This window comes from Lithobates pipiens, unplaced genomic scaffold (genome assembly GCF_037356315.1).
Source record: "Lithobates pipiens isolate NorthernLeopardFrog02 unplaced genomic scaffold, aLitPip1_a1.2 Scaffold_27, whole genome shotgun sequence".
Taxonomy (NCBI): domain Eukaryota; kingdom Metazoa; phylum Chordata; class Amphibia; order Anura; family Ranidae; genus Lithobates; species Lithobates pipiens.
In genome coordinates, this window is record NW_027507788.1 from 28,436,700 (window position 1) to 28,460,337 (window position 23,638).

The 23,638-nt window shown below is 45.5% G+C and overlaps 1 protein-coding gene and 1 pseudogene across 1 annotated transcript in view; both read left to right on the forward strand.

The window, feature by feature from the left end:
* CADM4 (cell adhesion molecule 4) overlaps positions 1-23,638 on the forward strand; it is a 636,874-nt gene that overhangs the window by 341,009 nt on the left and 272,227 nt on the right. The window lies entirely within an intron of this gene.
* LOC143933126 (large ribosomal subunit protein eL21 pseudogene) lies at positions 22,925-23,403 on the forward strand (annotated as a pseudogene).

Below are 23,638 nucleotides of genomic sequence, written 5' to 3' on the forward strand. Positions count from 1 at the left end.
GTATGTCACGGTGCTGCTGTCAGCGCTGTATGTCACGGTGCTGCTGTCAGCGCTGTATGTCACGGTGCTGCTGTCAGCGCTGTATGTCACGGTGCTGCTGTCAGCGCTGTATGTCACGGTGCTGCTGTCAGCGCTGTATGTCACGGTGCTGCTGTCAGCGCTGTATGTCACGGTGCTGCTGTCAGCGCTGTATGTCACGGTGCTGCTGTCAGCGCTGTATGTCACGGTGCTGCTGTCAGCGCTGTATGTCACGGTGCTGCTGTCAGCGCTGTATGTCACGGTGCTGCTGTCAGCGCTGTATGTCACGGTGCTGCTGTCAGTGCTCTGTATTACGGTGCTGCTGTCAGATGCCTCTATCACGGTGCATGTGTCATTCCGGTATGTCACGCTGCTGGTGATCATCTCCTGCACCCTCTTCTTTGCCTACCCTGGTCCCTGACCTTCCCTCTCCTCCATTGCCTTCATTAGCTCCATAGTCCTGAATTGTTAGAACAATTTCCCAAATAAAATAAAAATGCTTGTAGTTATCGATCCCAAATTCACCTCATACATGTATTATGTCATTGTCCAGATGGTGGGACTACGTTTTACCCCCTAATAATTACCACGTGGCCGCAAATTCGACATGAAGGTTTGCAAAGTTCGCCTCCCATTGAAGTCAATGGGGCCCGCGGCGAACGTTCGGTTTCGCGAACGTTTGGGTCCGTTCGCATTTCGCTTTCGCGAAACGTCCCGTCGGAAGTTCGTCCATCACTAGCTGAGGGAACAGAGAGAAGAAAGATGGTGGAGAGGCTGGGAGAAGAGAGTGGAATTAGATAAAGAAGAGTGAGAAAATGGGAGAGTTTAGAAAAGAAAATTAAAGGGAGACGGATGAGGAGGACAGGGCAGAGGGGGTGAGCGGACAGCAAAGGATAGATACAGACAACCAGTATACTCAGCTCCTTACATTATTCATATGCAGCCTCCTCAGTAAGGCCTGGCTCTTTTGCTGTATAGCATTGCCTGTATTTAGCAGGCTGCCTTAGGGAAACAGGAATTATGTTCTTTTTCTCCTCTCCAGTTTTACTGACTGCCTCTCTTTAAACCCCTGCTGTAAGATTCCAGAGAACACCTTGTGAGCAAACATGGTGTGGCAGGCAGTTAACCCACAGAGTCCGAGTTAGGCAATAAAGTTAGATTATAGAAAGGTCCAACACAACTTATTCAGGCCCCGGCGGGTAGGCACACCCGACTGGAGCCACCTACGTACTATGACATTGGTATGAGGACTTGAGGATGCTGACAGCATCTGCAACGAGGAGGAGAATGTAGCCTGGACAGTCCACTCCCAATGAAGAGGCTTCCTGGAGTGAGGTAAACTTAGTCCCTGCCATATCCCTACTTGTCTGGAACCTTTCCCTACCTCAAAGCACCTGTCCCTAAGCTAGGTACTCAATGCACACCAAACCTGGGAGCCAGAGTCTTAAATAGGCTCTGCCTGACCCAGGATGTCCACTGAAAGTCACATGTGGTTCCAGTGTCCAATCAGACAGCTGACCCCCTGTGACCACAAGAAATAATAGAGGAACCAAGTTACTCACACCTTCCTTCCCCACCTACATTGCTGCTTTGATTGAGCGCCACCTGTAGTGGGGAGTACAAGACTGCGCCTGCCTACAACCTCACAGGGTCACTGGTGTAGTGTAGGCTTCTTGAAGCCTCTCTTTGCCAACTGTGTCACCAAGCAGAATCAATCATTCAATGCAGGTTTTAAAAAGATTGGCTGTGAGGTGCCTCTTAGTAATAACAGGCTTTCTCTAGGTGATAAAAATCCAAGGAGCTTGCAGGGGGTGTGTTTGGGAGTCCTACTTCAGCAATGGAAGCATGGGTTCTCAGATTATCATGAAAAGGGAGAGGGGTGGATAGATGTCCTAAAGCAGTGGTTTCCAACCTCAGTCTTCAAGAACCCTCAACAAGCTATGTTTTTGGAATTTCCCTTGGATAAAATAGCTGTTCTATATACCATGCCATTGATACTAATTTCAAGCACCCATTCAGGGTAAAGAAGATGGCCTGTTTGGGGTACTTGAAGATTGGGGATGGGTTCCACTGCTCTATAGCAATACTTTGGTAAATACTCAAGTCCTGAGTAGTTAGAATGGGGTCCCTATACAGTATATATATTTCAAGGCTTTGTGTTCACTTTTGGCATTTGCCTTCCTAGATTTGCGCAGATGCACCACCCTTTTGGCAATGCTGCTTCCATTATTTACAAATGTACCTGCCCAATATTGCTGATCCTATGATATAGGCCAGTCATTATTCCCTCCAGTAAACAAACATCAATTTTAATGAATAGAATTTGCTCAGAGAAGGCTAATTCAAATCAACGAACCTATATGAATGAAGTAAACAACTGGCCAGTGGATAAGGACCCCCCTGTATTTGCACGGGTATTAACATAGATTTTAATGCATTGAGGCACGTGGAACTTAACATTTAAATGCTATTTAATTCATTTTTAACATTCAGAGTAAACTCCATCCATATCTCCATGCTTTAATTTGTTGAAAAATCACTTTGAAAAACACCTAGCATTTCAAGCCGTGGCCATCTTGAGTAAGGGCAGATGGTTCATGTAGCATTTATGTCCTGTATTCCATCTTCCCTTAGCTCTGGCATGCAGGCAGGAGGGTGTGCTTGGCAGAGAAAGCCCTTTCTCTGGATGAAAGGAAAGAAAAAATGCCCACGAAGACTCGGGATGTATGACATCATGTTGGCCTAGGCCTGAAACAAGGAAATAACTGAATAACTGGCTAAGGCTCACAGCATAAGGATTAAAAATAGATGTTGATTGAGAAAGTTTAGTTGCACTTCAAGGCAGCCCTTTCATGTCCAATGGGATGACCTTGTACACTCATGTGCATTGTGGTGCATTGCTAAACAGACATGGATGTCAACTGCCTCAGGTTTGTCAGCACAATCTTGCATCTCTGATAGTGTGTCTTGGGTTGTGTCCCAAGATCACAGCCTCACCCTTTTTTAAGTTATTGAGCATGCGTAGTAACTCAAAAATGGTATTGGCTGAAGACATCATGACCATGGGAAGTTCCTGCATAATTAGAGGTGGGAACACCACCAAGAAAGTAGACCTGATTTAGGCAGAACCACCCAGACCGTGGGCATGATCTGGATAAGGCCACCTGGAAGGTGAACATATCAAGTGTGGGAAGTGGGTCTGGTGGCAGTGTTCCCGGGACTGAAAAGAAGATGTTAGTAAGTGTCACATACCTGATGGGAGACCTGAAATGACAAGGTTGGCCTCTCTTGTATCTCCAGGCTGGGCCCTGCTGAGAGTGGAACAGAGGGTACTGAGGGACAGGGGAAACGCAAGCGTCAGCAGATGTTAAGAGAACTTGCAGCAGCAGATGCAGTCCCAAGGAGACTGGCAGGCTATCAGGACAGAAACAGTAGCTGTGCTCAGAAATCCAGCCAAAGTTAAAGGAGCACTCCACTTGCGTTGCAGGTCCAGGACGCATGGCTTGTCAGGGCTCTCAGCAGACTTGAGACAGGAGCACTCAGTGGTGCATGGAGTGAGAATAGCAGACAGCCAGGCAGGTAGACACTCAAGAAGAATAGAAAGCCAGGATCAGATACAGAAGCGTAGTCACAGGAATAGCCAGGGTCCTCAATGGGCAGGCAGCGAGGTACCGAAATCATAAGCAGAGCCAAAGTCAGGAACAGAGCTAGGGTCAGGAACTGGCAATAAGTCAGAAGCAGGATCCAAGATCAGGTCAGGAGAAAGCTTGGTCAGCAACAAGGGAAACACACAGGATGAAAGCAGGACACATGGAACAACTTAAAGACCGTTAACCACGTGAACAAGAGCAGGGGCATCTTTAAATAGGCCGCCTGGCGCCATCTTGCACTGTGCGCAAGCCCATTCCTGTGCACACGTATTCCTGTATGCCAGATGTTTCACAGGCATTCCCTGACAGTATATACAGATGAGTTGTCATGTCAATGTGCATGCATTGGAATGACACCACAAAGCAACATTCTTAGCACCGCAGATAAATATGTGTTGCTGTAACATGCAGTAAAAGTGTGAAGCCAAGGGTGCAAAATTGAAAATGGACGCTTTATATTTTATGGGATCCCCGTGGATCTAATAGTTATGCACTTGTGAAAGAATTAAAGCAGTAACAGTATGTGACAGCTCCTCTTCTGGGGGGAGCACATTCAGGGTGTCAGGTTTATCTTCGAAAACTAATGCCCCAGACCCACGGTCGGACATTCCTACCACAAAATCCGTTGGATTTTTTCCAAAGGATTTTGACCAAAACTTGTGTTGCATACACACAAAGTTGTCAGAAAATCCGATCTTTCTGAACAAGGTGACGTCAAACACGTAAGTTGGGACTATAAACGGGCACTAGACAATAGCTTTCGTCTCTTAGTTTATTCTGAGCACTTTGTCTACACACGATTGTAATTTATACGATCGGATTTTGTTGTCGGAAAATTTTAAATCCTGCTCTCAAACTTTGTGCGTCGGAAAATCTATTGCAAAAAGTCCAATGGGGCCCACACATGGTCGGATTTTCCGACAACATGATTCGATCGCATGTTTTCCGTCGGAAACTCGGACCGTGTGTATGGGGCATTAGACTTGTCAGTATGTTACCAGTCTGAACATACAGTATTTCCCTTCTCTACAGCAGCAGAATGGACTGGCGGGGGGGAGTACAGAGAACCTGAATATAAGCATTAGGTTGTGAGTGGAGCCATTAAGTCAACTGTCAACCAGTTGCTTTGTCCTTTATGGACACTTAATTGCCGAGCTGTTGTATCTCCATATATCGCATCCAATTTTAAATACTATCAAAAGACTAATTCTATAGTCTATAAGCTAAATCGATTTCTGTTATAGTTGATCAGCAGTGAAAACCCATTTAGGTTTTCCATATCTTTCACAAAATTGTCCACGGACAGGGCACAAGAGAGGTGGTCCGGGTACACAATTGGACCATAGTCTCTTAGGGACAGGGGTGGACTGACAACTCATGGGGCCCCCGGGCAATAGGAGATCATGGGGCCCCCATTGAATCCGAGATTATGGGGCCACACAGTATACACACACAAAGTATACACAGACATGTTTCTATTGGCTTAGAAGGTACTGGAGAGGTGGGGCAGCTATAATCTCTGGATTTTTAGACCAAAAGGATGTCAGTAAGAGACATTTCAGAGACAAAACACAGATTTTTGCATACTGTCCCTGGTTTTACTGAGGCTGGCAACCTTGATGGGGCCCCCTAGTGGCCCAGGGCCCTCGGGCAGTGCCCGAGTGTCCGAATGGTCAGTCCGCCCCTGCTTGTGGAAGAGATGGATCTGAACTTTTTAGGCTTACAGAATAAGTAACAGTGAGTTTTAGTAAAATCTGGAATCCATGGCTATTCAAATGGTGATTTTTGATGTAGGGTGGCTCAGGAGAGATGAGGAATTAGACTCGGCGGATAGAATTAGCAGTAGATTAATCCTCTGCCTCCGTCTGTAGCTAAGCCCATCCAAGCTGGGATAGGCTGTAATGGAGGAGAGGAGGAGGAAGCACATCTGTACAAAGAAATGTATGTCTTCGTGACATGTGCCAGCTGCCGTGCCCATACAATAACCAGTACAGTTAACCAACCAAGAAATCACTTTACTGAAGTCAGATGGTTGTCAGTAGGAATGTGCCAAACTGAGAGTTTTAAATTCCCCAGAATTTCAGCAAAAAAAAAATAATTATCAGATGCAGTTTCACCATTTTGGCAAAACTGGGGATATGGGAGTCAATAGGGGAGACAAAATTAAAGTCGTATTAGTGGAGGATTTTTTTTTTTTTTAAGTCCAAAGAGCTATAATAGCTAATATAATATAATAGCTAATGTGAACTCCTATTGGTCTTGTCTCCGCCCCTCCTGCAGTTTTGTGCAGACAGGCTGGAGTGGGTGGAGCCTGCTCTGCCCCTCCCAGAGCTCTGCTCTCTGCATAGGCTATGCACAGCCCATTGATGTCACAGCTAACTTTACAAGGCGGTAATTGGATTTGCAAAGGTATTTGGGGCACGTAAAGTGGAATTTTTTTGTGATTGAGGAGTGCTTTTAAATAATTTTATTGCCTATAGTTTAGCTCTGATGAACAGGTCTTCATTTTATAGTAAACACTTATCCCAATTAGTAATAATAATTTAGTTGTAGGCAGGGCTTTTTCTTCTCGGAGAATACAGTAAAATGGTTCCTTGCAGTCAGCAGCAGTAGAACCATTCCAGGAACATTAGACCCCCTCCAGCAACAATAGAGCCCTCCAGCAACAATAGAGCCCTCCAGCAACAATAGAGCCCTCCAACAATAGACCCCTGCCAGCAACAAGAGATCCACCCCAGCAATTAAAGACCCCTCCCAGCAACATTCGACCCCTCCTGCAACAATAGAGCCCTGCCAGCAACATTCGACCCCTCCTGCAACAATAGAGCCCTGCCAGCAACAACAGATACAACCCAGAAATTATAGACCCCTCCAGCAACAATAGAGCCCTCCAACAACGATAGACCCCTGCCAGCAGCAACAGAGCCACCTCAGCAATTATAGAACCCTTCCAACAACAGTAGACCCCTCCAGCAACAATAGACCCCTGCCAGCAACAGATCCACCCCAGAAATGAAAGACCTCCTCCCAGCAGCAGTAGACCTCCTCCCAGCAGCAGTAGACCTCCTCCCAGCAGCAGTAGACCTCCTCCCAGCAACAGTATTGCCTTCCAACAACAATAGACCCCTGCCAGCAACAGTATTGCCTTCCAACAACAATAGACCCCTGCCAGCAACAACAGATCCACCCCAGCAACAATATGCCCCTACCAGCAACAGATCTCCCAGCAGCAATAGACCCCTCCCTTAACAGAAAATTACTCCTAACAACAATGGACCCCCATGCAACAGCAAATGCCCAGTAGCAAGCAACAGTAGACCCTCCAGCATACCCCAGTACGCCTTTCCATTACACACATGCAGTGCTGCATTGCCCCACATTCCCACAAAAAAGCCCTGGTTGTGGGTACAGTCTGGTTGTTTGCATGACCCATCCATTTTAATACATTGTGGGGGGGGGGGGGGGTTTCTTTACTAAAGGCAAATCCACTGCGCATTTCCACTTTTGCTGTTGATCCTATCTCAGTTTAGGCCCACCATTGTGTGGTTCACCTTCTTCTGTTCAATTCTCCATTGTAAAAAAAAGATACAAAATTCGATGATGAGAACCCCTTATAATGAAAACCGCATCAATGCTGACCTAGAAACGATCTTGCATTAGGGTCCCCAGAGATCTCAGCGACAGAGTTCCCCAGAGATACAAGAAGCTTTTAGCTGGTTTAACTCTCCAGCACCTACCAAGCATCGAATAATCACCTTTGGGTGGACTGACCCTTTAAAAGGAAGCTACTGTTTTTTTTTTTTTTAGCAAGTTCACTTTAAGTTTACTAAGAACCCCCAAATACCACAACATGGTACCCCAGTGTAATTTGTTTGTAAGAACTGCCATTCTCTGTTATCACAAGTGCCATGCCTTTTTCTATAGATATCCTTGGATGAGAAACCTTCTTGAGGTGTAAAGCAGAAACCCCCTTTAATGCTAAATATGGCAATGTTTCTTCACAATCTGGGTCCCATGGAGCCTTTCCAATACTCCCACTCGTTTTTGTTCCTGTGATCACTGCAATTTTCCCATTTCTCCAAGGTGGTTAATAAATCATTTCTCCTATCCAAAGTTTAGGCGCAACATATGCTGCGAACAAGCTTTTTGCCCGAACCTCTAACCAGAAACAGCGTAAGCCCGTTAACAGATGCACAGTAGCTAATTAAGGCTGTATTTATTCATGCAGGCCTAGGGCAATGCAGACCCTGTAAGGTCCTTACCTGCAATTGTACAGCTGATCAAAATGGATTGTCCTCCTAGATGCTGCAGGTTACCTGGGTGGTTTTGTTTTTTGTGCTTTAGTTTTTTTGGGGGGGATTGATGTTCACAAAAGGAAGCTTGATTGAGTGTTGGAAAAGCAGTAATGGGGGGAGAAAAAGGCTGGGTTACCCAGGCGCAGCAGTTTTAGCAATCACACTCCACTTTCCTTGTGAGCATAATGTGGGGGGGGGGGGGGGGGCTGAATTTCCAGAGATGCTGGAACGACGGGGAGCAAAATGAGGGGGAGTCGTTCACATGACATTTTTTTTTCTTTTTTTACCCAACTCCTAGGTTTAACAGTTTTTTTTATTGCAAAAAACAATGTGTTCTGGGGAAAAAAGTCTCCAGCTACAGGTACACGTGTTTGTGTTCTCTGCCTCTCCACTGCTAACTACTGGTATGCATCATTTAAAGCCCAACTCAAGTCTTAAGCCGCGTACACACGGGCGGATTGTATGGCCTACTTAGTCCGCCGAAACACATTTCAGCGGACAGTCCGCTCGTGTGTGGGCTTCAGCGGACTTTTTCAGCGTGCAGTCTGGCGTACTAAGTATTTCGGAATTTCCGTAATACTGTCCCTCATACTTTGGTTTCAGCGGACAGTCCGCTCGTCAGTAGGCTAGTTCGACGGACTAAGAATGGCGCATGCTCAGAAAGGATTTACACGGCGGAAGGTTGCATTGCTGTGTATTGGACTTCCTATTTCTAGTCCCGTCGTACGTGCTGTACACGTCATCGCGCAAGCTTTCGACGGACTGTTTGTGCATCCGTGTGTGGTCAAGTCCGTTCATTCGAAAGTAGGACGGACTGTCCGTCGGATTGTATGACGGACTAAGTAGGCCATACAATCCGCCCGTGTGTACGCGGCTATAGAAGTAGATATGCAGTCAAACAGACATTGTATTAATATAGCTAGTATTAGTTGGTCATATTCGATGGGACTTGTTCTGTAATGTGGAAAAATATTTTGTAGCTTTTCCCCAAGCCACTTCTTCAGTTCTTTGGGCAGTAGTTAGTCACATTCAGTTGGACTTGTTCCATAATGCTGAAAACAGTTTGTAGTTTTTCCAAGCCACCACCTTAGTTCTTCAGGTAGTAGTCACATCCAACTGGACTAGTTCTGTAGTATTGAGGACATTCAGTAGCTTCTCCAAGCCACGTCTCCACTTCTTTGGATAGTAGTCACATTCAGTTGGACTTGTTACGTAATGCTGAAGACATTTCATAGCTTCTCCAAGCCACCACTTCAGTTCTTCAGGTACTAGTCACATTCAACTGGACTAGCTCTGTAATATTGAAGACATTTGGTAGCTTCACCAAGCCACCACTTCAGTTCTTCAGGTACTAGTCACGTTCAACTGGACTAGCTTTGTAATGAAGACATTTGGTAGCTTCACCAAGCCACCACTTCAGTTCTTCAGGTACTAGTCACGTTCAACTGGACTAGCTCTGTAATATTGAAGACATTTGGTAGCTTCACCAAGCCACTTCTTCAGTTCTTTGGATAGTAGATAGTCACATTCAGTTGGACTTGTTCTGTAATGTTGAAGTCATGTTGTAGCTTATCCAAGTCGGTCCTTCAGTTCTAAGATGTTTCGTAGTTCACCATGTTCTAAGAAGTGAAGAAGTGGCTTGTAGAAGTTACAAAATGTCTTCAACGTTAAGTACAAGTCCAACTGTATTTGAGTATTACTTGCTTTATCATGACCTGGTTAAATCAGAAACTTCACAGACAATACGCTAACGTCCTCCATTTTCCTAGTCTTACCTGTACTTTCCTGTTTCATAAGTTCTGCTAGGCATCCCAGTATGACTGTGCAGTCCACTCCTTAAATCAATGCTCAGTAATCAGTGGTCAGAACCTGCTCCTCTCTGCAATACAAGTAAGTGTGAGAACACTTGTGCTGAGGGATCCGGCTGTTAATCAGCTCTGCCAGCACTGGGCACCGCTGTGTGAAGGTTGGATGCAACATTTTACTGAGAGAAAAGGTATTTTTTGCTTTGATATGCTTTAAATCATTCACAGATAATTACATGTGGGGGTTCAGGGCTATAAAGAGAACAATTGGTTGGAGACAATTGGGTTTTCAAATAATCCTGCATCAAGAGTAGAGTTAATTGGATTGGTAGGAGAAAGTTCTCTGCTTGGATTGCTGGACCCCCAGAGTTTCGTATGCAAGCACCAACTTTCTCAAAATCAGTATTTGCAAATTCATAAGCATCCCCAGCACTTGACAGCTCAAAGTCTCCCAGGGATAGGAGGGAAGGGAGGGGTGTGTCTTCTGCTCCCATGCCAAGAGTTTTGGGCATTTTGAAAATGCCCTGGGGGTGGTTCATCTTTTAAAGATTTATGATTGGGCACCCTGATAATTTATTACTTTCGGGAAAAAAAAAACGCACCCACCATAGAGAGATCCCCACCACTTTGCCCATTTAGAACAAAGTGATATTTTCTGTGTAAATTCTTACATCGTGGCTACCACCAAAATACCTGCCATTGGTTTCTGTCAGTGCTTAGAGCAGCCATGCTCAACCAAGGAACCCTAGGGTTTCTCCTGAAGTTGCCTAGGGTTCCTTGAGCTATGGCGAACTGACCTCCTACCCAAGGGTGCCTGGATAGTTCCAGCAGGGCACCAATGATCTTGGTATCTGCTATGACCACCACTGTAGTAGGGGCATTCTGCCCTCTGATCACCAATGTATGGAGCATTCTTTCCACTGACCCCTGATTATTTTTAGCAGAGGATCCCTGAGACCTGAAAATTATTTCAAGGGTTCCTCTGGGTTATAAAGTTTGAGAGACTGAAGAAAGACTGGCTTAAAACAAATGGTGACTTTTTCCCACCTTCAATGTAACATCATGGGCGGTGATTACATGCTCTCCCATACCTTATTTTGTCAGGGCAGCCACATAAAGAGGAGTGGAGAAGTTGATCTGGAGAGGTAAGTATAGGTTGGTAGGCATGAGCTCTGTATAGACCCTGCCCTATATGGGCAAGGTAATACTGAACACCGAAGTGCCACACCAAAGTCCAAAATGTGGTTTTATTCCAGACACATAGTGGGTGCATCAGCCAACAAATTTTGGGGCCTATTCATCGCCCACCCTTTATCAGGGCTTAAAAAGATATCAAATCAGCTGATATGGCCCAGGTAGCTTAAACCAGCTGTTGACTGTTACCGAGTCCTTTTTAAATAGATTTTGCATTACAATCCATATTAGCTGATTCCATATCTTGGGGGAATATGTGGCCCTGAAACATGCTGTTTTTTGCACCCACTATATGTCTGGAATATAACCACAATGTGGACTCTAATACTTTGACTTGGCACTTAGATCCTTAGGTTCTAGTATTACTCGTTGTATTGAAACCCACATATCATCCAATTTCTTCATTTGGTTGCTATTTGTATCACTATATACCTAAAGCAGCCTTTCTCAATCAGAGTTCCATGGAACCCTATGGTTCCTCCAGAATTTTCTAGAGATTCCTTGAGCAATGAGCAACTTTTGCCTCTCAGTTTCCACTGACACCCATGATCTTTTTAGCCATTTGTAAGAGAGGGACTGAAAACATAACAAGCTAATTTTCCCATTGACCATTACGCTAATGCACAGTGAACTATAGATATAATTATTAGCAGGGGTTCCTTGAGACCGCAAAGTTATGTAAAGCGTTCCTATGTGTTCTAAGGCTTGAGAAAGGCTGACCTAAGTGGTGAAAATAATGTATCCATGTAGGGGCTCCGGCCACGTCATTCATTTTCAGTCCTTTGTGAATGGTAAACTACCTTTTGCGTCTCAAAGCTTGTAGTTTCAATGGACTACAATAGCGCTGTTGAGCACCCTGGTAGTTCGTTCATGCTTCCTGTCAGTGTGTATCGGCTGCCCGTACGAGGCATTAGCAGACAGATACACTTAGAAGACTGCAGGAGTCCTGCGTGGCACCTGCGATCTGCTGTTCGTGGGTGCAATGTTTTTCTAGCCCTATTAATCTACTATTTCAAGCTTAATGGGCAAGGTCACATGGTCACTTTAAACTTCTGAATCCATTTTGAGTAGGGTGGCCCTTTAACCACCTGCTGACTGCTCATAGTAAATATACTACCATTGGGCGGCAGGTGCAGGCTCCGAAATGTACGATGCCAGCTTGCTTCTAGGTTTTGAGCGCACATGCCCTCGCCCCCTGTCGATAGGACACAGCACAAATTTGGCAGCAGATTTCAGGCCAATGGTTTTCACTGAAACCTGCTGATCAGATGTGTCCAATCACATGCAAAGTTCTATGTTTACAAACATGCAGAACACTTTGTACAGAGAACAACGATCTCTCTGTTTCTTCTCCCTGAAAAAGTAGAAGCAACAGCAGGGAAGGGAGAAAAAAAAGCCAGATTAGTAAATAAAAGCAGCACACATTGTAAACCCTTAGAGTCAGTTCACACTGAGGCAGCACGACTTGCAGCACGACTGCCTCAGGCGACCAGCATCCGACTTCAGCGGCGGCTTGCAAAGTGACTTCTGTATAGAAGTCAATGCAAGTCGCCTGAAGTCGCCCCAAAAGTAGTACAGGAACCTTTTTCTAAGTCGGAGTGACTTGAGTCGCTCCCATTAGAATGGTTCCATAGTACAGAACGGGATGCGACTTGTCAGGCGGCTAAGTCGCCTGGCGAGTCTCCCCTGTGTGAACCGACTCTTACAGACCACTTTTTGATACAGGTAAGCCTATAATTAGGCTTACATGTATCTGCCCTGGATATCTCCTAAACCTGCACGGTTTGTGAGATATACCCTGTATTTGCATGTGCCGACGTCATCAGCACATGCGCACTTAAGCAAACTGAAGCAACAGCACGTACGCGCCGTTGCTTCAGTTAGAATGTCATCGCGGCTCCAGCCAATCACATGGCCAGAGCTGCGATACCCAGAAGTAGCCCCCAGGAGTGATGTCGTCAGCCGGTGCTGTGTACGGGCACCCCATTGTTGGCTTTGATCTCAAGTGAGTATTACATAATGAGTTAAGAGGTTTTTTTTTTTTCCCCACATTGGGTTTACAACCACTTTAAACCCCTTCATTACCCCTATGGCCTTATGCACACTGGACATTGTAATAATGTTATGAGTTTTTTCAAATTCTTTCAGCGTTTTTGCCATAGAGTTTTTTTTTTTTTTTTTTTTTTGCGCTTTTAAGCATTTTTTTATTTTTTGTGTTTTTAAGCTTTTTTTTTTTCATTAATAGGATCAAAAACGTTAACTGCTGGTGCTTTTGAGCATTTATCTGTGTTTTTTGACGACTCTCAGAACCCACTAGTTTTGGGGGGGTTTTTTACAGCCAAAAACAGTTGATAGGATAACATGCTGGAGAGTTTGTTGACTGAGAAAAAAGACTAAAGCCAAAAACAGCAGCTGTTAACCCCTTCCCAGCCAGTGTTGTTAGTACAGTATTATCACTGATTGTATTCGTGTCACTAGCAACATCAGTGTCAGTTAGTGACCCTCCCATGCGTTGTCACAGCCTTGCTATATGTCGCTGATCACTGCCATTACAGTGTAATCTCTATAAGTGTGGAAATTCTGGTATGTATACCAACCATCGTTAGTAGACCCTGTAACTTTCACACCAAACAATTAATATACACTTATTGGGATTTTTTTTTTTCCACAGATATGAAGCAGAATAAATTTGTGATTTGATTTTATTTTTTAATTTTTTATTGGATAGGTTTTATAACAGAAAGTTGGGAATATTGTTTTTTTCCTTTTCAAGATTTTTATGTAAAAAATAAATAAAAATAAAATTAAAAAATAAGAAAAAGAAAAAACAACTCAATGGTAATCAAATACCACCAAAAGAAAGCTCAATTTGTGTGAAAAAAAAGGATATCAATTTCATTTGGGTACAGTGTTGCATGACCGTGCATTTGCCAGTTAGGCCCCTTTTACACTGGGGCGGTGCAGGCGTCGCCTTAAAGCGCCACCATTTTTAGCGGCACTTTACCGTAGTTTTAGCAGCGGTCTGCGGCCGCTAGCGGGGAAGTTTTAACCCCCGCTAGCAGACGAAAAAGGGTTAAAACCACCCGCAAAGCGTCACGTTGACTTCAATGGGTAGGAGCGGTGAATACACCGCTCCTTTTACCGCTTCAAAGATGCAGCTAGCAGGACTTTTTTTCACCGTCCTGCTAGCGCACCGCTCCAGTGTGAAAGCCCTCCGGCTTTCACACTGGAGTGAAAGGGGCCGTTTTTTTCGGGCGCTACACAGGAGCTATTTTTTAAAAAGTGTGAAAGGGGCCTTAGGGTAGTGCAGTGCTGAATAGCAAAAAAGGGCCTGGTCATGAAGGGGGGTAAAACCTTCAGGAGGTCAAGTGGTTAAAGTCACGTGTTTTGTAACATGCATCCGACGGGGTCACATGGAAAGCACTTACCTGTATACACGAGCCATAAATGATACCTGTGTTGTCAAGTATTTCCTGGAGTTTTTCCTGCACCTTAATGGCTGAGAGCGAGCGACTGTAGCGTGAATGTAATTGGCTATAATCTCCGCTGTTAGCATGGCACTTTCATCTGTGTACACAATGCAGTATATCACTTTCTGTAATGGGCATGATAGAGAGCGGTTATGCAGTAATGTAACATGCCGTAGATGCACACCATCCCTCTCCAGTGCACTTCCTATGATAGCAGGCGGATGTTCCGAGCGCATAGCTCTCATTTTCTGAATGCCGCCATCAAGAATAATCTTCCATTTCTAGCTAATATGCTTACCGAACCTTGTTTTTTTTTTTTTTTAAAAGGATATTAAATGCCGTATTTATCGGCGTATAACACACACTTTATATCCCCTTAAAATCAGGGGAAAATTGTGGGTGTGTGTTATACATCGATCCCTGCTGTCTCTGAGGGAAGAGGAGCAATCGCCACTGAATTATATAGAGCCGCGATCTCCTGTGTACCCGGTGGTCCGCCACTCACAGCCACGCCTCCTGGCCCCGCATTGGGCCACTGTTCTGCCTGTCATATGAGCAGGGCCAGAAGGCGTGGCTGTGAGTGACGGAGCTCCTTGCACTGTTGTGTGGGCCCCTCTCCTGTACTGAAATGTCCTTTTCTGATTTCACTGCATAATGTGAACTTCACACAATGTGCATAAGAAGCTTCAGCAAGTTAGACAGACCCCTCTTCATTGCCTGGCTGGAGGGCATCCGGCATCACCTTGTTTCCATGTCGGGAGTATGGATTTTTGGCCGCAGTTCTTCCATGAAGGTCACTTTTGGCCAGACTTCTCTGGACAGTAGATGGATCAGTGGCGGCCCATCCATTAGGGGTGCAGGGGTGTCGCCCCCCTTATTCATGCGCCCGGTCCCTAATCTACATGCAAGGTGCTGGACACGTGGATTTCAATGGTTTTTTTTTATTTTTTATACACATAATTAGTGCCCGAGACTCTAAAAGGGTGGGCTCGGGTAAGGCAGAGCACTGCGCCCTGAGCCCACCCAGTTGTGTAACTTTAGTGACTTAATATTTGCTAATGTCTTCCTGTTTCTCCTCCTGGCCAATCAAGAAGCGGGTCCTAAGACCCAATTGGCTGGGACCCCAAAGACCCGATTGGCCAGGAGGAGAAGCAGCGATCGCCGGGAGACGGGGGGGGGGGGGAAGCTGCATCCGCGACCAGGTGGGGTGTTGGTGTGGGGTGGCGGGCTGGTGGATCGGGGTGGTAGATATCTCAGGTTTGGTGATGCCCGCCACCAACCAATGAAGCACGAGCCACCACTGAAATGGGTGTACCTGGGTCCCACTGGTTTCCGCCAGCTCTGTGCTGATGGCACTGCCGGACATCTCATGATATGTAAGGGAAGTACGCAGGATGGGTCTTTCATCTTCTGCATTAAGTTTCCTTGGTTGACCGCTTCATCTATAGTCTTCAACCTTGCCCATTTCTTTGTACTTCTTCAAAAGAACTTGAACAGCAAATATTGAAAGCCCAAGATTTGCTTTGAAATCTTTGCCTGGGAAAGACCTTCCCGATGTACCAGAACTACCTTGTGTTCTGCCTTGCTCAGCCCTGCCATGGTGTATGATATGGGACATGAAACTGTCTTGCACAACCTCATCTTAGCCGCAGAGTTTGTCTGTTCCTCACCCAGTTCTAAGCCTCCTACGCAGCTGTTTCTATTTTTAAGACTGGGTGTCAAACTACATATGAAATTGATGATCATTACCACCACCTGCTTGGTATATTTGGTTAATCGTACACTTGACTTTGTACAAGTGTACTAAGTGCGTAAGTGTAAGAATTAATGCTGGTTTGAAGCCAAAGGGTAGATAACAATAATTATGTTTTTTCTTTTGTTTGCTCACTTTGCATTTTGTATATTGATAAAAATAAACAATGAAAATTTTGAAAGCATTCTTTACTGCATTTCTTTGCACCTGGGAAAAACTTTTGCACGGGTCTATAGTTTAAATGGTATTGCTGTTACATCTGCCTGGGGTGCAGCTTTAAACGATTACAATGGTGTTTGTCATAGCGCATTTCGAGCCGCTCAGCCATCATCATCTGCTGTTGTGATGGAGGGTTCCCTGCTGTGCTTTAGTAGGACTAGAGAGCTCCTCAGTCTGGGCTGTGTATATAGGACATGTAGACATACTACACAAGACAGGGGGGTCTCCCCTGCGGGCAGGTTGTGTGCCATTGGCCTTATTGAAGAAGGCAGGCACGAGCTGTTGTTATAACAGGTATTTCTCTCCCCGAGCTCTCACACCTTGCGCTCATAGTCAGCAGGCTTCACTAAACCCCAGTAGCCTAAGGCTAAAACAGGATGCCAAGCAGGAGGCTGACAGATGAGACATCCCAATCTCCCTCTGTCTGTCGCTTAATCAAAATCTTATACTGAGGGCAACAGGCTGCTATGGCGGAACGCCTTCTGAAAATGCTAGTCGCTTGGTTGTCTGTGCCTTCAAAACTTTCTGAGGTCTGGAACAAACCTGCAGATCAGGAGAGTTCTAGTGAGGTCAGAAGTCCTAATCTGTGGACATACCAACATTACCAAAAGTATTGGGACGCCTGCCTTTACACACGTGAACTTTAGTGGCATCCCAGTCTTATGCCCAGACACACGATCGGACATTCCGACAACAAAATCCATGGATTTTGTCCGATAGATGTTGGCTCAAACTTGTCTTGCATGCACTCGGCCACACAAAGTTGGTCGCAAGTTGCGAACGTCAAGAACGCGGTGACGTACAACGCGTACGACGAGCCGAGAAAAATGAAGTTCGATAGCCGGTGCGGCTCTTCTGCTTGATTCCAAGCACGTGTGGAACTTTGTGCGTCAAAATTGTGTACACACGATCAGAATTTCTGACGACAGATTTTGTTGTTGCAAAATTTGAGATCTGGGTGTGTGACGGAAATTCCGATGGAAAATGTCCGATGGAGCCAACACACGGTCGGATTTTCAGACAAAAAGCTCCCATCGAACATTTCCCATTGGAAAATCCGACCGTGTACGGTGCATAAGTCCGTAGGGTTCAATATTGAGTTGACCCACCCTTTGCAGCTACAGGGGGGGGGGGGTGGCTACCTGGTTTTGACAGGTACCCTGCTCCCACTTCCACTCGGGCCGCTTAGGTTTGACCATCCTTCCAGAAGCACATTTGTGAGGTCAGGCACTGATGTTGGTCGAGAAGGCCTGGCTCGCAGTCTCCGCTCTAATTCATCACATAAGGTGTTCTGTCGGCTTGAGGTCATGACTGTGCAGGAAACAAGACAAGCCACTTCTCCAGATGAGTACGGTAATCCACATGGCTGGAGGAACTGGGTGCTAGCCCCGGCTCGCATCCGTGAGCCTGAAATCAAAATGGAAAGAAATTGGCTGCACGTCTTCTCTGATCCAACAGATTTATTGAACATGTGATAGACTGCCACCAGGACAAGGACACAAACAGGAATGGAGATGATGCATTTTGAACTGACATTGTGCTTTTTCTAAACCTGTTTTGAAGAAGCACAATGTCAGTGTGAAACGCGTCGCCTCCATTCCTGTCTGTGTCCTTGTCCTGGTGGCAGTCTAGCACATGTTCTATAAATTTGTTGGATCAGAGAAGATGTGCAGCCAATTTCTTTCCATTTTGATTTTAGGACTCTGTGCAGGCCAGCCAAGTTCCTCCACCCTAAACTCGCTCATCCATGTCTTTATGGACCTTGCTTTGTGCACTGATGCACAGTAATGTTGAAAAAAAGAAAGGGCCATCCCCAAACTGTTGCCACAAAGTTGGGAGCATGAAATTGTCCAAAATGTCTTGGTATGCTGACACCTTAAAAGTTCCTTCACTGGAACTAAGGGGCTAAGCCCAACCCCCAAAAAACAACCCCACACCAAAATCCCCCCTCCACCAAATGATTTGGACCAGTGCACAAAGCAAGGTCCATAAAGACATGGATGAGTGAGTTTGGGGTGGAGGAACTTGGCTGGCCTGCACAGAGTCCTAAAATAAAAATGGAAAGAAATTGGCTGCACATCTTCTCTGATTCAACAGATTTATTGAACATGTGCTAGCCCTTGTACACACGGTCAGAGATTCCGACGGAATGTGTCCTATCGGACCGTTTTGTCGGATATTTCGACTGTGTGTGGTCTCCATTGGACTGTTTCCGTCTGAGTATCCGACGGACCAATTTTTCCAACTTGTTGGTAAAATTTTCCGACAAAATGCTCCGATCGGACATACTCCGATCATGTGTAGAGAATTCTGATCGGACAAAGTGCCACGCATGCTCAGATCAAATTCCTACACCAAAGCTATTGGCTACTAGCCTCAACGTAGTCCCGTCGTAACGAAATAACGTAATCACGTCGGATTTTCCGACAACTTTGTCCGACCGTGTGTATGCAACAGTTTTGGACAAAATCCATGGGACAAATCCGACGGACAAAATCCGACGGATTTGGTTGTCGGAATCTCTGACCGTGTGTACAAGGGCCTAGACTGCCAGCAGGACAAGGACACAGACAGGAATGAAGGTGAAACATTTCACACTGACATTATGCTTCTTCAAAACAGGTTTTGAAAAAAGCATAATGTCAGTTCGAAACGCGTCATCTCCAGTCCTGTCTGTGTCCTTGTCCTGGTGGCAGTCTATCACATGCTCAATAAATCTGTTGGATCAGAGGAGTGCAGCCAATTTCTTTTCATTTTGATTTCACGCTCAGGGATGCGAGCCGGGGCTAGCACCCAGTTCTTCCAGCCTTGTGGATTACCTTACTCACCTGGAGCAGTGGCTTGTCTTTTTGTTTCCTGCACAGTCCTGATCTCAACCCGACAGAACACCTTTGGGATCCGAGCCAGGCCTTCTCATCCAACATCAGTGCCTGACTCCACACTTCTAGAAGAATGGTCAAACATTCCCATAGACACACCTAAACCTTGTGGACAGCCTTCCCAGAAGAATTGAAGCTGTTATAGCTGCAAAGGGTGGGCCAACTCAACATTGAACCCTACGAGCGAAGACTGGGATGTCATTAAAATTCATGTGTGTGTAAAGGCCGGTGTCCCAATACTTTTGGTAATATAGTGTAATACAAGATAATGAAGAGAAACTTGTATTCTCATGACAGCCAGAGAACTAATATTTCCAGGAGAAGACAACCTAGAGATGGGTTTAGCCTGCAGTTTCCAGCCTGTGTATCCTTACCTCCTTGCTGTAGTGGTTCTCCTAGACCTGTGATTCTTATATGTTGCTCGGCTTCTGTGTTCACCTATGGGTGTCACTGTGGGTTTACTGTATATTTCCTTTTCCTTCTATCACTTCCTGGCCCGCCTCCCAGTTTGCTATACTATATAAGCCATGCTCCCTGCAGCCTGTGTGTTGCCTGAGCAACTGCTTAGTTCTCTGAGCTCCTGTTTGCCTACTATTACATGTTGTCGGAATACGTTGTTAATGCATTTTTGTAGAACAACTACGGATATATTCTTCAGCCAGTAGATGGCAGTGTTTATAAGTTTGTAACTGCATCTATGGTTAAAGCAAAGTTCCAGCCATTTTTGCATTTATTAAGTCAGGAGCTACAAAAAGTGTAGTTGCTGACTTTTAATCAGCACTCACCTGTCCCACGGTCCAGCGATGCGGCCGCCCGAAGCCTCTGTTCTCTCCGCTGCCTCTCCTCTGTATCGGCATCACTAGTGTGGGCACCCGGTTGTGACGGCTTGCAACTTCACAGCTGGATGAGCACTGCTCATGCACGAGATGTGCTGTGCATCCTGCATAGCCGGGCGATCTTCTGGGACCTGTGATGACTTGTCCCATAATATTTCAGGGAGGGAGAGGAGAATTCCTGCTTGGGCCACCTAGGCGACCCAAGCAGAAGTAGGAGCTGGGTACCTGTCAAAACGAGCTACCTACCCCCCCCCCCCCCCCAAAAAATAAATGATATGCGTCAGGAGTCCTTAAAACAGAACTTCTGCTTATAGGTGGAACTCTGCTTTAAACTCGGTCTTTTCTCTATGATAAAGTTTTCTGTTTCCTGTCTGCAGTTAAGCAGCAGATAGATTCATGTGGACTGTGCACTGTGCTTGTCTGTTCTGTAGGGATATATACAGAATTTCGAACGCATGTGTTCAGTGTCTGACTTCTCGTTTACAGACACCAGCCTTACCTCAGCTTGTTTCCTGGATTTCCTTGCTCCCCATTCCTGCTTTTTAGTTATATTTCAAATAAGCTGTCAGCTAATTTGAAACCTTGCTTCAAGCTACAGCTAACAAGGGACAAACTAGATTGCATCATATATGCTGTTTTTTTAGTTTGCGTATAGTTGCACTTTACAGTTGACCATGTGGTGATACATGGTTCACTTTTTTTGTGGCTCAAAAGCTGGTCACCCTAGGGGCTGGTGCATAGTAGCGGCCATTTCCACACCTTGACATGAGTCTACAGACATGCGTCCCAGCTCAGGGAACACTTTGGCATCTGAGGACCATGGCCTGACACTAGTAAGAGTTGAAGCTGTTATAGCTGTGAACCAACTCAATATTGAACCCTTCTCATCCAACATCAGTGCCTGACTCCACACTTCTAGAAGAATGGTCAAACATTCCCATAGACACTCCTAAACCTTGTGGACGGCCTTCCCAGAAGAATTGAAGCTGTTATAGCTGCAAAGGGTGGGCCAACTCAACATTGAACCCTACGAGCGAAGATTGGGATGTCATTAAAATTCATGTGTGTGTAAAGGCCGGTGTCCTAATACTTTTGAAAAGGTGTCTCACCAAAGGTTTCTTTAAACCCAACGCTCCTGCAGTCTATATATCATGGCGAACTGCAAGTTCACAGAGGGCTCCGCCCGTAAAAAAAATATTTTAATTAGCGTCTGTGCACTCATCATCACTGCCTAAAGAGCCGATCTTGCAACCTTCTTCTGTGTTGTAGGCTCCGGCGACACGCCAGTGCCACTTTTCCTGAATAATACCGGGCATTTTTTCCATTTAAAATCACCTTTCTCACCCCGTCTCCTCCTCCTCCAAATCGAAGTGTTTTTCAAAGTGTCTTTTAGTTCTGCATCATCAGGAGAGCCGGAGTTTATTCTTTGCAATTTGTGTCTGAAAGTCCCTTTTGCTGTGTAATTATCGAGCGCGCTCCTACCCTCGTCTATCACACTGTAGTGGCGACTAATGTCAACGCTTTTAGCTGGCAGATCTCTCTACCCACACTTACGGGTTATGCGCTTAACCCTTTGCTTTCAGCAGGGCAACACTGATTTGATAATGATTTTCAAATTAAACCGACCAACTTCACTTGTATCTAAAATAATAATTAGACTCTGTGTAGACCAGTCATTCCCAACCAGGGTTCTTCTAGTGTTGGCTTGTGGTTCCTTGAGCTGTGGTTAGATGACCTCCCATCTGATGGTGCCAGGGCCGTTTTTAAGGCAGGAAAAAAGGGGCAGCTGCCCTGGGCCCTGTCAATGTTGTGGGGCCCAAAGCAGGTGCCTCATACTTGCCAACTATCCCAGTTTAAATTCCCTTGTCCCTTGAGGTTTTAGTCCTGTGCTGTGTCCCAATATCTCAGTGTGAAGTGCTGCTACTAATGCTGCCCAGCTCTGCCCTATTAGTACAGATGACTCACCTGTGTTTACATGTAAATAGCAGTGGCATTCATATGTAAATAGCAGCGGCTGGCGGCATTGATATGTATATCATGCCCCCCTGAGGTTATATCCACAGTAATCTCTAGCAACCAATCGACAAGCAGAAATCATGTGCTGTAACCTCTAGTAACTAATCAGTGAGCCACAATATGTGCTGTAACCTCTAGCAACAAATCAGTGAGCGGTAATGATACACTGTAACCTCTGGCAACCAATCACAATAGCTGCCTGATCTGATTCAGTAAACTGATTTTGAGTCTAGCTGCTATTTATTGTATGTCTCAGAGCAGGTGGCGAGCAAAACTGCATGGGGGGGGGGGGGGGGTGCCCAAGAAAAGTTTTGCCCAGGGTCCAATCAATATTAAAGACGGCCCTGGATGTTGCCTGCATAGTTCCAGGACCAATGCCACTTGGCAGAGTCAGCAGCATGACTGCAAGTGTACAATTCCAGCCTCTGTAAGGGTAGCTTTCTTCAGACTTGCCACAACCAATGTAAGGGGCATTTTCCCAATGACCCCTGGTGAACTAATATCTCAGGGGTCCCCTGAGATCTGAAAATAAAGGGTTCCTCTAGGTTAAAAAGGTTGAGCAAGACTGATGTAGACCATAGTCTGTTGAGTGTTCGTTGACAGTGAAATTGCATTTGTTGGCCTACTGCTATCCTCAAGGGCTACTAGCAGAAGGTTTTTTCCCACTACTAGATAGGGGCACAACTGCATTAGACCCCGTTCTTGCAGGCTCTAGCCTATAAAAGCTAGTCTTATAGTTGCTTTCCGCTGGACCCGCCATCTTGCAGGAGGGGCAATTGTTAATGAAAAATGACGAACACAAGAGGCGATAGGTGAGGTCCCCTTTATTTGTCCTCTAGACCCTTCCACAAGCATGGTCCGGTGCCACTGTCAACCTATATGTGCATCTACAAGTAGGGTGATGTTGTGGACATCAAAGGTACAGGCACAATTCAGAAAGGTGCCACACAAGTGGTATCATGGCAAGACCGGCCCGATCTTCAATGTCACACAGTATGCTGCTGGAATAATTGGGAGCAAACAAGTCAAAGGTAAGATTCTTGCCAAAAGAATCAAGGTCCATGTAGAGCACATCTGCCACTCGGAGTAGAAACGGTTTCCTGCAACGTGTGAAGGAAAACGAGAGGTAGAAAAAGGAAGCTAAGAAGAAGGGCACAGGGGTTTAGCTAAAATGCCAGCCAGGTGAGCCAAGTGAAGCTTACTTTGTTCGAACATTTGGAAAGGACCCTGAGCTCCTTGAGCCAATTCCATATGAGTTCATGGCATAAAGTATTGCTATTAATTAAAACAACCTTTTCTCAAAAACAAAAAGCCTTGTCTAAAGTCTTGAACGGAAAGCGTTTATAAAGGTTTTAGCAAGCTTTTAGGATTTCCCTCTTAACGCACTAATTAGCCTAATACTGACCTTAATGATGGCTGTGGCTTTAAGCAAACGTTTAGCACGTTTTTTAAAGTGGTTGCAAACCTCTGAAATGAAAAGTGAACAAAACATATCCCTCTATA